The sequence below is a fragment of the Microcaecilia unicolor genome, chromosome 1 (genome assembly GCF_901765095.1).
Source record: "Microcaecilia unicolor chromosome 1, aMicUni1.1, whole genome shotgun sequence".
Lineage (NCBI taxonomy): Eukaryota > Metazoa > Chordata > Amphibia > Gymnophiona > Siphonopidae > Microcaecilia > Microcaecilia unicolor.
In genome coordinates, this window is record NC_044031.1 from 340,243,305 (window position 1) to 340,260,452 (window position 17,148).

The 17,148-nt window shown below is 49.3% G+C and overlaps 1 protein-coding gene across 2 annotated transcripts in view; it reads left to right on the forward strand.

Annotated features, from left to right (window-relative positions):
- The first annotated feature begins 5,093 nt into the window (after window positions 1-5,093).
- Window positions 5,094-17,148, forward strand: part of LOC115473976 (C-C chemokine receptor type 8-like) — a 40,648-nt gene continuing 28,593 nt past the window's right edge. For both annotated transcript variants that reach the window (XM_030209226.1, XM_030209218.1), the window contains exon 1: window positions 5,094-5,131. The gene's annotated coding sequence lies outside the window, so the exon portion shown is untranslated. The remainder of the gene's footprint in view (window positions 5,132-17,148) is intronic.

Below are 17,148 nucleotides of genomic sequence, written 5' to 3' on the forward strand. Positions count from 1 at the left end.
GGGAATGGGCACAAGAGGGGTAGGTGGCACCCTCGCAGGACTACTCAGCTGGAAAGTCAGGCAGGACTGACAAAAGAGCTCAACTTGTTGAATACACCTGGCCAGAAAAAAACAAGTCAAAATCCGTTCCTGGGTTTTCTCCTCCTCCAAGTGAATTTCTAACAGGTGAGTGACTGTGGACTAATTGCATGACCTCATATGGTAAGATTGAGGGACTAACAGTTGCTCTACCTCTTCCTCTTGCAGGGTTCCCCTGGCCATCCTTTACAAGTCATTCTTTATTATGAAATATGGGACCTTAGAAATATGCCCACAGGGTTCCCATCTACTGTAACAACCTTAACCTGTGCTGCTCGAAGGGACTCATCCTCTGACTGTGCCCTTTTAAAATTCCCTGTAGTTCCTTTACTACTCCATTCAGGTAGACTGTCTAAAGGGTCTGGGATGCCTGGGCTATCATCTTCCCCCAGCTCTAGTTTTTCATCTACTGCTCCTAAATTCAGAGAGCAATACAGTCTCTCTAATTGCCACTGAGGGTGGGGCTTAGGCAGTTTTGGGGTTTTGATATACAAGTTAGGGTCTTCTAGCAGGAAGATCTCAGGGAAAGACTCCTCCTTCTTCTTTGGGCCAGCAGCCAGCTGGGCCCAGATTGCTCTATAATTTGGAAAATCCTGGCCCAGGACTACTGGGTAAGGTAGCCAAGGCAAGACAGCAACTTCTAGGTGAACTTGCCCCACAGGTGTTTTAAAGGATATTTGAGCTGTAGGATATTGCCTCTGGTCACCATGTATGCATGCCAAGATCACAGTCTGTTCACAATTCAACTGCAGTCTGGTGAGTATTTCTCTCCGGACAAGGGTCTTCACACTGCCAGAGTCCACCAGTGCCTGATATGGGCGTCCTTCCAACTCAACTTGTAACACACATTTCTGGCTCTCAGGATGGAAGACCTCCACATCCATGGCATCTTCAGCTAGATCCTGGCTATATGACCTCTTCCTCCACACTGGAAACAAGTAGGGGAGTAAGGATCCCACAACCAGGCTAAAGGGCCATGGTGCATTCATGGGTATGAGGGCTTCTATCACTTTGGCCCCTTTGTTGGAGACCCTGGACTGGAGGGTGGTTTCTGATCCCTTGGGTTATCCATTTCAGCCTTTTCTTTTTTCCTCCCAGGCCTCCCAACCAGCTTCCTCTCTTTGTAGATTTACAACTCTGGTTGTGCTTGATAGAAGGCTCCAGCTGCCTCTAGAGCACTCTCTAGGGTCAATTTAGGGTGCTGCCTGACCCATTGTTTCATAAGCGAGGGTAATCCTTTGAGGAACTGTTCCAGGAGGATAACTCTCGTGATATCCGGGCCCGTCTTGCCTTTCAGTTGCAGCCATCTCCTTGCTACTTCCTTGAGTTGGTACAAGAAACTCTGGGGTTCTTTAACTTGCAGAGACCCCTTCCAGAAATGTTGCCGTTATACCTCTTGAATGCAGCCTGCCCTCTCCAAAACAGCAGACTTTACTTCTGCATAGGTGACTGTTGTACTGGAATTGATATCTTGAAATGCAGTTTGACTGCTACCGGTCAGTAACGGTCCATGACACCTCTGGCCAATCAGCAAGGCAGGTGGTCCTTTCAAAGTTGATCAAGAAATAGTCCGAGTCATCCTCCGGTATCATCCTTGGTAAAACTGGCACCTGAATGTGTAACCTAGAAGTCTGTAAAACTTGTGTCACTTGGCTCAAGGAGCTCTGCTGGGTGGCTTGCAAGTGCTCTCATTGCCTTTATACTACTTGTTGCAGCTGCTTTTGGCCCTCCACTAAGGCCTGGCGTAGCCTGTCCATGCTTTTGCTGTAGTTTTAGTGCTCAGAAGCGCATAGTGCACAAGTAAACAAAAATAAAACCTGCCTGTCCGGCATTAGCTATGCTTCCCCCCCCCCCCTCCCCCAACTAGAGCAGGGCTAACCCCTTTTGCCAAATATTCTAGCATGGTATCTGTAATAGGCCCAGAGACCTGGAGTTCCAGAGTCCTGTCTTCCTCTGGCAGGATAAGCTCCAGATCCCACCACTGCTACAATATGAGATACTGTGAGCGAGCTGAGCTCAGGGCCCGGATAAAGTGACCACGCAGCAGATTAGAGTGAGCAAAATTAACATTTATTAAAGGTGTTGGGAATGGGCTCCTGTTGAGTTCACAGGGGAAGGAGAAATCCAATGTAAAACTTAGTCTTTGAACAGAAGAATGTTCTCTGTGGCCTGCCCCTGCAGGACCACTGCATGCACTACAGTCTTTTGTTAAAGATATACTTCCTCTTAGCTCTGAGCTGGCTTCCCAGAGTTATCAGTACAGTTCTTAACATTTCACCAGCCAGCCTGCCTCAGGCTGGATCCAACATGCAAAGCTACAAGGTCCAAGTTAAATTTGGCCTACCTGGCTGTTGTGGTTCCACTTCATAGGTATGTAGTGAAAGTGTATGCAGTAGCAGGGGCGTATCTGCGTGGGGCCTCAGGGGCCTGGGCCCCCGCAGATTTCGCCCTGGACCCCCCTACCGCTGCCAACCCTCCCCCTCCGTTGCTCGCCTACCTTCGCTGGCGGGGGACCCCAACCCCCGCCAGCCGAGGTCCGCGTCCTCCTGCCGCTGCCGGCTGCCTTTGGTCCTTTCATTTGTCCATTGAAGCTAGCGCCGACGAAAGTTTCTTTTGAGTCTGACGTCGCTGCACGTTGTACGTGCAGGACGTCAGGCTCAGAAAATGTTTCTGAGTCTGACGTCCTGCACGTACAACGTGCAGCGACGTCAGAGTCAAAAGAAACTTTCGTCGGCGCCAGCTTCAATGGACAAATGAATGGACCAAAGGCAGCCGGCAGCGGCAGGAGGACGCGGACCTCGGCTGGCGGGGGTTGGGGTCCCCCGCCAGCGAAGGTAGGCAAGCAACGGAGGGGGAGGGTTGGAAATGGTAGCAGCTGGGGGGAGGGGGATCGGCAATGGCAGCGGCGGCGGCGGCGGCGGCGGCGGCGGCGGGGGGGGGGGGGCTATAATGTGCCCCCTCACTCTGGCCCTGGCCCCCCCTACCGCCGCAGTTCAGATACGCCCCTGTGCAGTAGTCTTCACTCCTTCCCTCTGGGTCTTCTTAACCCCACTCTGGTCCTGCATTTTATAGTTCTTGGTTTTGGTTCCACCCCTCCCATCTTACCTCTTCCCTGAGTGGGACTAAGGGTTTTAAGATGGTTTGCAGTACCTGAGAAATCCTTCTGAAGGGCAAGGAGCAGTGTTCTGTATACCACCTCACACAGTATTTGAAAAGGTTCAAAGAAAAGCAACCAAAATGATAAAGGGGGATGGAATTCCTTTCATTTAAGGAAAGGCTAAAGAGGTTAGGGCTCTTCAGCTTGGAAATGAGATGACTGAGGGGGGGATTTGATTGAGCTCTACAAAATCCTGAGTGGTATAGAATGGGTAAAAGTGAATCGATTTTTTACTCTTTCAAAAAGTAGAAAGACCAGGGGACACTCAATGAAATTACATGGAAATACTTTAAAAGCAAATAGGAGGAAATATTTTGTCATTCAAAGAATAGTTAAGCTCTGGAATTCATTGCTGGAGGATGTGGTAACAGCGGTTAGCGTATCTGGGTTTAGAAAAGGTTTGGACAAGTTCTTGGAGGAAAGGTCCATAGTCTGTTATTGAGATGGACATGGGGGAAGCCACTGCTTGCTCTGAGATTGGTAGCATGGAATATTGCTACTAATTGGGTTTCTGACAGGTACTTGTGACCTGGATTGGCCACTGTTGGAAGCCACTGTTGGTCTAAACCAGTAAGGCTTTTCATATGTTCTTATGGCTTTTAAAAACTTACATGGGATGACCCCACTCTAAATGAACCACTTCATCTCCCTCTATGTCCCAAAAAGAAACTTATGTTCTCAGAATCCGAACTACCTCAAACAACCTTACATACACAACTATCATCTAAGTAAAACTACAAAAGAAAAAACCTAGGGAAGCAATCCCCAGTATTATTGAGTTCCCTCCCAATATAAATATTACATTTAAAACCTGGCTGTTCAACTAAGCATTCCGACAGGGCTAAAATATCTACAAAAGAATTATATTCTCCAACTAAGATGAACCAAACACTCTAATTGGAAAAAAAAGCAATGTTAGTAGCTATGGGTAGATTATTTTACTGTATGTAATTCTCGACTAAATATTTATCTGTGAAGATTGATTTTTGTAATCCTCTTTGAGCTTCAAGGTGTAGGCAGAATATAAGTACTGAATAAAATGAAATTTAAATTAAATTAAGCTTACTCTCTTCTTTAAAATCAGACAATTCACAACCATTCCTCTTGAGTCGTAAAAACCGGGAAATAGGCAAATGATCTTTTAAATGCCTATAATGAGAATTCATGTAGTTTAACACTCAGTAATTTTTCTACAAATAGTAATAATAAGCTTAGGGAACTGTAACAAAACCAAACTACATGGAAAAATGTATTGCTAAATGACAAGAATTCATTCAACCCAAAGACTTTTTTCAGAGCTGTCCTACAATATAAAAGCATCATTGATGAAATGTACTGACACTTTCATTTGAGTGGATAAAGGAGAATGTTTGAACCAGGGGCGTATCTGCGTGGGGCCTCAGGGGCCTGGGCCCCCGCAGATTTTGCCCTGGCCCCCCCTACCGCCATCAACCCTCCCCCGCTGCCGTTCTTACTTTTGCTGGCGGGGGACCCCAACCCCCGCCAGCCGAGGTCTGCTTCCACCTGCCGCTGCCTTCAAAACTTCTTCTTCAGCCGGCGGGGGACCCCAAACCCCCGCCAGCCGCCCCGCGCTGTTTAAAATTCATCTTCGGCCTCCGTGGCCGTGCTGCTGGGATAGGCGGCGCTGTTGAAATCCACTTCGGAGTCTGACGTCGTTGTACGTTGTACGTGCTGCGACGTCAGACTCCGAAGTGGATTTCAACAGCGCCGCCTATCCCAGCAGCACGGCCACGGAGGCCGAAGATGAATTTTAAACAGCGCGGGGCGGCTGGCGGGGGTTTGGGGTCCCCCGCCGGCTGAAGAAGAAGTTTTGAAGGCAGCGGCAGGTGGAAGCAGACCTCGGCTGGCGGGGGTTGGGGTCCCCCGCCAGCAAAAGTAAGAACGGCAGCGGGGGAGGGTTGGCGGCGGGAGGGGGGTGGAGAGACTAAGTTATTGGTGGCGGTGGGGGCTCGGCGGCGGCGGCGGCGGCGGCGGGGGGGGGGCGGGGGGGGCGCTAAAATGTGCCCCCTCCCTCTGGCTCTGGCCCCCCCTACCGCCGGAGTCCAGATACGCCCCTGGTATAAGCTGGTGTATTTATGTAAAAGAGTAGTTCTTGGAAGGGGAATGTGAATCCCTGATCTAAATGTGTTAAAGGTGTGAATGGACAAGTGAGAAAATTGTATTTAATGCTTGGGTGGGTTTAGACAGGAGACACCTAATTATGAATGTTATTTCTGGGAAAGCTAGATAGGGAAGATAAACTCACATTCAAGGAGAGGGTGTTATCTACTTATGTGTAGCTAGGCTTAGGGTCTCTTTTTGAGTTTTAAAAGTTAGGGAGTAGTAAGAAGAAAGAAGTTGTCCATACCTACCTGTGAAAAGTCTTCACTGAAGATCTGTCACTACAAGGTGTCCATCGTTCAAGAGAGCCCTAGGAAGAGTGAAAAACAGCTAAATGACTGAGATATTTCCTGAAAGATGTAAGGGAAAGAATGTAAAGAAAGGTGGAAAGATAGATGAGAGAGAAATATAAAGAGACAGTAAGAGAAAACTTACTTGATGCGGAATTCTTAGGTGTCCTGTTATGTGGATGATTGTGTTCAATTCTGGTCGCCGCATCTCAAGAAAGATATAGTAGAATTGGAAAAGGTGCAGCGAAGGGCGACTAAAATGATAGCGGGGATGGGACGACTTCCCTATGAAGAAAGACTAAGGAGGCTAGGGCTATTCAGCTTGGAGAAGAGACGGCTGAGGGGAGACATGATAGAGGTATATAAAATAATGAGTGGAGTGGAACAGGTGGATGTGAAGTGTCTGTTCACGCTTTCCAAAAATACTAGGACTAGGGGGCATGCGATTAAACTACAGTGTAGTAAATTTAAAACAAATCGGAGAAAATTTTTCTTCACCCAACGTGTAATTAAACTCTGGAATTCATTGCCGGAAAATGTGGTGAAGGCGGTTAGCTTAGCAGAGTTTAAAAAGGGGTTGGACGGTTTCCTGAAGGACAAGTCCATAAACCGCTACTAAACGGACTTGGAAAAATCCAAAATTCCAGGAATAACATGTATAGAATGTTTGTACGTTTGGGAAGCTTGCCAGGTGCCCTTGGCCTGGATTGGCCGCTGTCGTAGACAAGATGCTGGGCTCGATGGACCCTTGGTCTTTTCCCAGTATGGCATTACTTATGTACTTATGTACTGATCTTTCCCATTTTGCCTATTTCTCCTAACCTTTTGCTTTTGCAATCATATTTGTCTGCTCAGAAACATGTCCTAAATCCAGAAAAAACTGTAACTTGTTGGATAGCTTGTTATCATCGTAAACCATCTTTGATTCCTTCTTTATTTGATATGCCCATTTGACCTGCTGACTCCTGTCGTTATTTAGGTGTGGTTTTTTTTGTTTTATTTTTTTTTTTACTCAGAACTATCATTTCATAAACAATTTCTCAGCTGTTGAAATTTGGCTTTCTTTCCCTGCCTTGCCTTCTTCTCTCCGTTGCTTTCTAGGTTCATCAACCCTTCATATGCTTGTTCAGGCTTTTCTTGTCTCACAAATGGTTTATTGTAATTCCATTTCTCCGAGGACAAGCAGGCTGCTTGTTCTCACGACTGGGTGACGTCCGTGGCAGCCCCCACCAACCGGAAGAAGCTTCGCGGGCGGTCCGCACGCGGGGCACGCCCACCGCGCATGCGCGGCCGTCCTCCCGCTCGTGCGTGACCGTTCCTGCCAGTCTTTTCTTTTCCGCGCCTGAGGAGAGTCGTGCCGTCGCCGCTCTCCCTTCGCAGCCCCGGAAAGACCGTCGCGTTTACGCGATTTTGTTTAGTTTGTTTAGTTTTTTGGTTACCGCGTGCCCAGTTTCTTTTCCTTTAAAAAAAAAAAAAAAGAGCACGCGCTCCTTTTCCCTCGTTTCTAGCGAGGGCGTCGCGTTGCGGCCTTGTGGCCGCGCGATCGATTTATTTTTTCGAGGTGTGATTTCCGCCACCATCGACGACTTTAACTTCGCCGACGCGATTTTTCCGTCGATGTCCTCGAAGGTCCCGAGTGGATTTAAGAAGTGTGGTCGGTGCGGCCGGCCGATCTCGCAGACCGACACCCACGCTTGGTGCCTCCAGTGCCTCGGGCCGGAGCACAATATCAAGTCGTGTTCCTTGTGTCTCAGTCTCCGGAAACGGACTCAGGTTGCGAGGCAAGTTCTGCGGGACCGTCTTTTTGGAACTTGCGCCGGCCCCTCGACGTCGACTTCGACGGCATCGGTATCGACGCCCGGTCCTTCGGTATCGACGCCCGGTCCTTCGGTACCGGTATCGATGCCCGAAAAATCGGCATCGATGGCATCGACCCCAGGAGAACAGGTCCCGTCGGCCCGCCGGTCCTCCGGTGAGGGTAGAGGTGAGAGACCGCGTGGGCAGTCGGCCCCGGTCACTCCTTCAGCCCGTGGCCCTCGGGACCAAACCCTGTCTGACCCGGTTCCTCGGGACCGAGGGGGATCGACCTCCTCCTCCTCCATACCACCCGGCACCGGTGACGGGCACCGTAAGAAGTTTAAGAAGCACCGTCACCGGTCGCCCTCGACGCATCCGGCTCTCGGTACCGGAGAGGAGTCGATGCCAAAGCGTCCGCGTCGAGAGGAGAGGTCCCCCTCGATGGTGGAGGTACCGCCACGTCAGGGTCCTGGCACTTCGGTGCAGTCTCCTGGACCTGAGCAGCTTCCGGCACCGATGCCTCTACCGGCCCCCACGTCTTTCCCGACAGCGGGCCTGGACGAGTGCCTCCGAGCCATCCTTCCGGGGATCCTGGAAGGGCTGATGTGCCAGGCTGTGCCGGCGCCGATGACTGTGGCGCCGGCGAGCTCTAGCCCGGTGCCGAGGCCGTCGACGCCGCCGCCGCTTGCGGCGCCGGTCTCGACCGCCACGCAGGTGGAGTCCCCGTCGACGTCGATGGAGGGAGCTTCGTCCCCGCCGGCGCAGGAGTCCACCGCTCGACGACACCGAGGCCTTGGTGCCTCGACGTCGAGCCGGGCCCGGTTCCGGACTCAGCTACATGAGCTCATGTCCGATACCGAGGAAGAGGCCTCGTGGGGGGAAGAGGAGGACCCCAGATATTTCTCCTCAGAGGAGTCTGCGGGTCTCCCCTCGGACCCCACGCCTTCACCAGAGAGAAAGCTCTCGCCCCCTGAGAGTCTCTCTTTTGCCTCCTTTTTGCGGGATATGTCTATTTGCATTCCCTTTCCCGTGGTCTCTGTGGATAAGCCGAGGGCTGAGATGCTCGAGGTCCTCGACTATCCATCACCACCTAGAGAGTCCACCACGGTACCGCTGCACAATGTCCTCAAGGAGACACTGCTTCAGAACTGGTTGCGACCATTAACTAATCCCACCATCCCCAAGAAAGCAGAGTCCCAGTACAGGATCCACTCGGACCCAGAGTTAATGCGGCCACAATTGCCCCATGACTCGGCGGTCGTGGATTCTGCTCTCAAGAGGGCACGGAGTTCGAGGGATACCGCCTCGGCGCCCCCGGGGCGGGAGTCTCGCACTCTGGACTCGTTTGGGAGGAAGGCCTACCAATCCTCCATGCTCGTGACCCGCATCCAGTCATACCAGCTCTATACGAGCATCCACATGCGGAACAATGTGAAGCAACTGGCGGATCTGGTCGATAAGCTCCCGCCGGAGCAGTCCAGGCCTTATCAGGAGGTGGTCAGGCAGCTGAAGGCGTGCAGAAAGTTCCTATCCAGGGGTATCTATGACACCTGTGACGTGGCTTCTCGTGCTGCGGCCCAAGGTATAGTGATGCGCAGACTCTCATGGCTGCGTGCCTCTGACCTGGACAACCGCACCCAGCAGAGACTGGCCGACGTCCCTTGCCGGGGGGATAACATTTTTGGTGAGAAGGTCGAGCAGCTGGTGGACCAACTGCATCAGCGGGAAACCACCCTCGACAAGCTCTCCCACCGGGCGCCTTTAGCATCCACCTCAACAGGTGGACGTTTTTCCCGGGCCCGGCAGGCTGCGCCCTATTCCTTTGCAAGGCGTAGGTACACCCAGCTGGCCCGAAGGCCTCGCCAGGCACAGGGACAGCCCCAGCGCGCTCGTTCTCGTCAACAGCGTGCGCCTAAGCAGCCCCCTGCGCCTCCACAGCAAAAGCCGGGGACGGGCTTTTGACTGGATCCACGGGAACATAGCCACCCTCAAAGTGTCCGTACCGGACGATCTGCCGGTCGGAGGGAGGTTAAAATTTTTTCACCAAAGGTGGCCTCTCATAACCTCCGACCAGTGGGTTCTCCAAATAGTGCGGTGCGGATACGCCCTGAATTTGGCCTCCCTGCCACCAAATTGTCCTCCGGGAGCTCAATCCTTCAGCTCCCATCACAAGCAGGTACTTGCAGAGGACCTCTCCGCCCTTCTCAGCGCCAATGCGGTCGAGCCCGTACCACCCGGGCAGGAAGGGCAGGGATTCTATTCCAGGTACTTCCTTGTGGAAAAGAAAACAGGGGGGATGCGTCCCATCCTAGACCTGAGAGGCCTGAACAAATTCCTGGTCAAAGAAAAGTTCAGGATGCTTTCCTTGGGCACCCTTCTGCCAATGATTCAGAAAAACGATTGGCTATGTTCCCTGGATTTAAAGGATGCATACACTCACATCCCGATACTGCCAGCTCACAGACAGTATCTCAGATTCCACCTTGGCGCACGGCACTTTCAGTATTGTGTGCTGCCCTTTGGGCTCGCCTCTGCCCCACGAGTGTTTACAAAGTGCCTCGTGGTGGTGGCGGCGTACCTACGCAAGCTGGGAGTGCACGTGTTCCCATATCTCGACGATTGGCTGGTCAAGAGCACCTCGGAGGCAGGAGCCCTCCGGTCCATGCAGTGCACTACTCAACTCCTGGAGCTGCTGGGGTTTGTGATAAATTACCCAAAGTCCCATCTCCAGCCAACCCAGTCTCTGGAATTCATAGGAGCTCTGCTGAATACCCAGACGGCTCAGGCCTTCCTTCCCGAAGCGAGGGCCAACAACCTCTTGTCCCTGGCTTCGCAGACCAGAGCGTCTCAGCAGGTCACAGCTCGGCAGATGTTGAGACTTCTGGGTCATATGGCCTCCACAGTCCATGTGACTCCCATGGCTCGTCTTCACATGAGATCTGCTCAATGGACCCTAGCTTCCCAGTGGGTTCAAGCCACCGGGAATCTAGAAGATGTCATCCGCCTCTCCACCAGTTGCCGCACTTCACTGCTCTGGTGGACCATCCGGACCAATTTGACCCTGGGACGTCCATTCCAAATTCCGCAGCCCACGAAAGTGCTGACGACGGATGCATCTCGCCTGGGGTGGGGAGCTCATGTCGATGGGCTTCACACCCAGGGTCTGTGGTCCCTCCAGGAAAAGGATCTGCAGATCAACCTCCTGGAGCTCCGAGCGATCTGGAACGCACTGAAGGCTTTCAGAGACCGGCTGTCCTACCAAATTATCCAAATTCGGACAGACAATCAGGTTGCAATGTATTACACCAACAAGCAGGGGGGCACCGGATCTCGCCCCTTATGTCAGGAAGCCGTCGGCATGTGGCGGTGGGCTTGCCAGTCCGGCATGCTCCTCCAAGCCACATACCTGGCAGGTGTAAACAACAGTCTGGCCGACAGACTGAGCAGAGTCATGCAACCGCACGAGTGGTCGCTTCATTCCAGAGTGGTACGCAAGATCTTCCGAGAGTGGGGCACCCCCTCGGTGGACCTTTTCGCCTCTCAGACGAACCACAAGCTGCCTCTGTTCTGTTCCAGACTACAGGCCCACGGCAGACTGGCGTCGGATGCCTTTCTCCTCCATTGGGGGACCGGCCTCCTGTATGCTTATCCTCCCATACCTTTGGTGGGGAAGACCTTACTGAAGCTCAAGCAAGACCACGGCACCATGATTCTGATAGCGCCCTTTTGGCCCCGTCAGATCTGGTTCCCTCTTCTTCTGGAGTTGTCCTCAGAAGAACCGTGGAGATTGGAGTGTTTTCCGACTCTCATCTCGCAGAACGACGGAGCGTTGCTGCACCCCAACCTTCAGTCCCTGGCTCTCACGGCCTGGATGTTGAGGGCGTAGACTTCACTGCGTTGGGTCTGTCGGAGGGTGTCTCCCGTGTCTTGCTTGCCTCTAGGAAGGATTCCACTAAGAAAAGTTACTTTTTCAAGTGGAGGAGGTTTGTCGTTTGGTGTGAGAGCAAGGCCCTAGAACCTCGTTCTTGCCCTGCACAGAACCTGCTTGAATACCTTCTGCACTTATCGGAGTCTGGCCTCAAGACCAACTCAGTAAGGAATCACCTTAGTGCGATTAGTGCCTACCATTATCGTGTGGAAGGTAAAGCCATCTCTGGAGAGCCTTTAGTCGTTCGATTCATGAGAGGCTTGATTTTGTCAAAGCCCCCTATCAAGCCTCCTGCAGTGTCATGGGATCTCAACGTCGTCCTCACCCAGCTGATGAGACCTCCTTTTGAGCCACTGAATACCTGCCATCTGAAGTACTTGACCTGGAAGGTCATTTTCTTGGTGGCAGTTACTTCAGCTCGTAGGGACCAGTGAACTTCAAGCCCTAGTAGCTCATGCTTCATATACCAAATTTCATCACAACAGAGTAGTGCTCCGCACCCACCCAAAGTTCCTGCCGAAGGTGGTGTCGGAGTTCCATCTTAACCAGTCAATTGTCTTGCCAACATTCTTCCCCAGGCCGCATACCCGCCCTGCTGAACGTCAGTTGCACACATTGGACTGCAAGAGAGCATTGGCCTTCTACTTGGAGCGGACACAGCCCCACAGACAGTCCGCCCAATTGTTTGTTTCTTTCGACACTAACAGGCTAGGGGTCGCTGTCGGGAAACGCACCATCTCCAATTGGCTAGCAGATTGCATTTCCTTCACTTATGCCCAGGCTGGGCTGGCTCTTGAGGGTCATGTCACGGCTCATAGTGTTAGAGCCATGGCAGCGTCAGTGGCCCACCTGAAGTCAGCCACTATTGAAGAAATTTGCAAAGCTGCGACGTGGTCATCTGTCCACACATTCACATCACATTACTGCCTCCAGCAGGATACCCGACGCGACAGTCGGTTCGGGCAGTCGGTGCTGCAGAATCTGTTTGGGGTGTAAACCCAACTCCACCCTCCAGGACCCGAATTTATTCTGGTCAGGCTGCACTCTCAGTTAGTTGTTCTTCGTAGGTCAATTTCTGTTATACCCTCGCCGTTGCGAGGTTCAATTGACCTGGGTTCTTGTTTTGAGTGAGCCTGAGAGCTAGGGATACCCCAGTCGTGAGAACAAGCAGCCTGCTTGTCCTCGGAGAAAGTGAATGATACATACCTGTAGCAGGTGTTCTCCGAGGACAGCAGGCTGATTGTTCTCACCTACCCTCCCTCCTCCCCTTTGGAGTTGCGTTTTCATGTTGTTTCTTGCTTGTCATTCAACTGGCGGGAACGGTCACGCACGAGCGGGAGGACGGCCGCGCATGCGCGGTGGGCGTGCCCCACGTGCGGACCGCCCGCGAAGCTTCTTCCGGTTGGTGGGGGCTGCCGCGGACGTCACCCAGTCGTGAGAACAATCAGCCTGCTGTCCTCGGAGAACACCTGCTATAGGTATGTATCATTCACTTTATGCAGGCATCACTAAACATCAGCTACATCATCTTTAGTCTCTCCAAAACACTGCAGCTGGTTTCCTTTGTTGGGCTTGTAAATCTGGTTGTGTTTCTCCATTGCTCTTTAATGTTATATCTCGCATGAAAAGCTTACCATTTGGGCAAACCTTCCTATCATCTTTGGTTATCCCATATACTCTCAATCATCTGTTTCAATCACTTGATGCATAAGCAAGTATGATCAATAAACAATAAATTTCACATTTAGGTGCACAAATTTATGCCAGGCATATACTTGGCATAAGTGTGCACCTATATGTAAAAGTAGGTATACCAAAGCTGTTTTTTGCTAGCATTCCATAAGAACATTTACATGCATGTTTAGAAATACTAGCATGTGTGTATATATGTGTGCTATTGTGTAAATACATGCATATCTTGCATAGCATGTACTTGACAGGTGGGTGTATTCATGGACACATTCTGGGTGAGTCATGGGTGGGGCTTTTGCATTCATGTATACCTTATAGAATACTATAAGATACACAGGTAATTCAAGCATTTATGCTCCCGCATTTACACCAGCTCTGTGGCTGGTATAAGTGGCCAGACCTAAAAACCATGCACGTTTACACTAGTATTCTATAAAGGAAAGTAGGCACCTACTTTCCTATATAGAATAGGCTCCTACCATGTGCCCCCTGGCAGATCTGCAGACAGACAGAGCTGGGTCTGGGGAAAGGCTGCCACAGCTGCCGCCACCACCACCTCAGAACGCAGACAACAATGCCCTCCTCACTTGTTATTCAGCTATCGCTGCCACCCCTCACTCGCTCACTTGATCAAGCCACCTCTACCTCCCTTTGTCAGTGTGTCTGCTCCTCTCTGGCCTCAAAGGGGGGGGGGGGGGGGGTCTGGTGCTGGGGTCTGTCTCTCTCTCCTGTTTCTGTGTGCCAGGAGCAGGTTATTGCATTAATGCAATCACTCAGGTTGTGATAGGAGCAGTGAGAGTGTTTATTTTCTCAGAATCTGCCTTTGCTAATCCAGCAGCGGAAGCAGTGGCCCGTCTCATCTCTCTTGGCAAAGTTACATATGCCCTCCAAATATCTAGCTTTCCCAACCTTGAATCTGCTCATGACAGGCTTACACCGTCAGGCAGTATGGACTCTTGTAATTAGAAAGGAACCCAGTATGTAGTAGATATAATAAGATAGTTTATTACAATCTTACCAATGGTAATACAGGTAGGTTAAGCATTCACATAATGGAACCGCATATCATGGCACGTCCTCTCTCTCTAGCCTTCTGGAGTCTCCCTTCTCTGTTCGTCTTCTCCTCTCATCTCCTTCTTCTTCTCGTCTCGTCTCGTCTGAACTAATACTCCTCAAACTGCTGCTTATATACAATTTTGGCCCTATTCATTTCAATGGACCCCAGCTGTCTCAACTGGGCTCCTAGTCCTTATCAGTTGATCAGAATGACTTCACATATTCCCAAACCTTCCTGTAGCCCCCCCTTTGGATGGTCCCATCTGGGGTGCAGCTGACCCAGCACTATCTCTACGTAACCATAGCAACTCTTGCTTATGACGTCTTGCAGGTGCCAATCTCAGGATTGTTTATAGAGTAGATTGCCCCCACCCTTGCCAGTTCAGCACTTGCCACAGTGAAATGTAACTGTGTCAAAGGTGATCTCTGATTTTAAGAAGCCTAGCTCTTATTATGAGCCATTGGCCTGTATTTTACTGAGAGCAAGGGCTAGCATAACTCTTCAAGAGACAGACCCTGGTGCCAGGCCCCCCTTGGAAGCTGGGCCTGGGGAATTTTTCCCCCCACTGCCCCCTCTTGGCGGCTCTGTTATAGAAGTTCCCTTACATTAAACCTAGTTTTAAAAGACAACATTTGCACCTATGTGCTTTTATAAGATAGCCTACTCAAAAGCTCCCACACAAATTACATCTGCTCTGAGACAGGTGTAAATCAGTGCATAAGTGTGCCTTTAGGAACTTGCGCTTATGCATACATAAGTTCCAATCCCACTCTCAAGCTACCTATTCTCTGGTCCTGTGAGTGCTTAGGTGTGTATTGTGTAGGCACTATCCCCTCGATTCGACATATGGTACCCAAAATTGGGCATCAATACGTGGGCGTCGATCCAATTAGTGCCAATAATTGGTACCTAATTGGCACTAATTTGGATTTGCATGTGCATCTTGCATGTGCTCCCAAATCCTATCGTGCGCAACCCAAAATGGGGCGTGACCATGGGAGATACATGGGCAGGACAGGGGCACCCCTAAAATTTGCATGCAGTGTTATAGAATACTGGGGATGTGTGGCCAAATTGGGAATTACACCTGATTTCAGCAGGCATAGGATTAGGCACCAAAATTGGCACTTAATGATATTCTATAATGAGCGCTCATCTGTGAGTGTCCATTATAGAATAGCATTCAGCACCGATTTTTTGTGTCAATTTTTGAGCTTCAGTTGCTGAATTTTGCCCTATAAGGGCAATTTATTTTTTTTATTTATAAGCATTTCTATTTTTATACAAGACATTGCATTACTTGAACAGAAAAGATTGGTTATCTTAGAAAATTAAGCTAAGGAAAAAAGGGAGAAAGGAAAGAATAAACTCTATTATCTCTAACCAATCTCAAGTCCACGATAAGAGTCCAAGATTCCTAAACAGTGGAGATTTAGGAAATTTTTTAAACACATTTGTAATCAGACGTGAACCAATTCCTTATTACATTAACTAGAGCTTTTTGATGTTATGAAAGCTGCAAGCCGAGAGGGTTCGTAATAAACATATTTAAAAGATTGGTATTTAACCACACATTTGTAGGGGTATCTTAGGAAAAAAGTAGTTCCCATCTGAAGCACTTCAGTTTTCATGTGGAGGAATTGTTGCCGTCTTTTCTGGGTATCTCTTGATATGTCCGTGAATATTTGAATTTTTAGACCTTTAAAGGTCTTTCCTTTATTTTTAAAGAGCATCTTCATTATCCAGTTTTTATCAGGAGCCAACGCCACTGTAGCCAACAAAGTGGCTGCTGTGACTTGTTCTGTATCTGAAGATTCTAGAAGTGCAGATACATCTAATGACTGATTTACTTGAGTTTGTTGGTTTCTATCTTTTTTAACAGGAAGGTAATACACTTGTGTGAAGGGAGGGATACTCTCTTTCGGAACCTCCAGTATTTCTTTAATATAATTCTTTAACATTTCACAAAGGGAAACAGCAAATTGTTGAGGAAAATTCAAAAATCGCAAGTTATTACTTCTTGAGTATTTTTCAAGAAATTCTGTTTTCCTCCTCAGATTAGTTAAATCTTTCAGCATATTACTTTGAAGCAATTGCGTATGCTGGAGGTTTTTCTCTTGTGATTGAACATTTAAGGTCAAAGATTTTAAACCTTCTTCTGTTTCTTTAGTTTTTACTTCCAAAACAGTCATATCTTGACTTATTTTCTGTACCTGAGGACATAATGTTTTGCCCAGGTCAGCTATCAAGCACCATAAATTATCCAAAGTGACTTCTGAGGGTTTAACAAAAGAAACTGAAAATTGAGTGTTTGTTACCTCCGAACGCTGTGTAGGAAATTCTCCCAAAGTAGTTGTACTTGTACTTGAATTTTCTATGTCCCCCAATGCTGTAATCGCCGTTTCAGATCTCATTTGAGGAGTTTGAAATCCTAAACTCCCCTCTGCTCCACGTAGATCACATTCTGCCTCTTGTCGCGCTAGCCCTGGCGTTCCTTCCATATGCCGGGCTAGGGACACCGCCATCAGGGATAAGGGCAATTTATAAATTGTGAATTCTATATATGGTGCAAAAAAAATCAGTGTCGAAAAAGTGCTATTCTATAAACTGTGCTTAAAGTTAGGTGCTGTTTATAGAATAGCACTTATGCCAGGGAATCACAGCAAACTTTGGCGTGGCTATTTGCACCAACTGAAACATGGTACAATTGTACGCACCTAAATTATGCACGTATCTCCTTCTTTCTGCAAAAATGTGCATAAATATTAGGAACACCTCCATTCTGTCCATGACTCTCCCATTTCCACACCTAAATTTAAGCACTTATATTTCAATTAAATCTAATTAGTGGCAATAATTGGTTGTTAACAAGCCAATTATTGGCACTAATTAGCTCGCTATTCAATTAAATTACGCATGCAAATTGGGCACATGCCCAAATTTGTGCATGCAATTTTTAGGTACTTCTATAGAATTGTGTTTGTAAGATATAGAATAATAGCACTTCCACATGTGATTGGTGCCACTA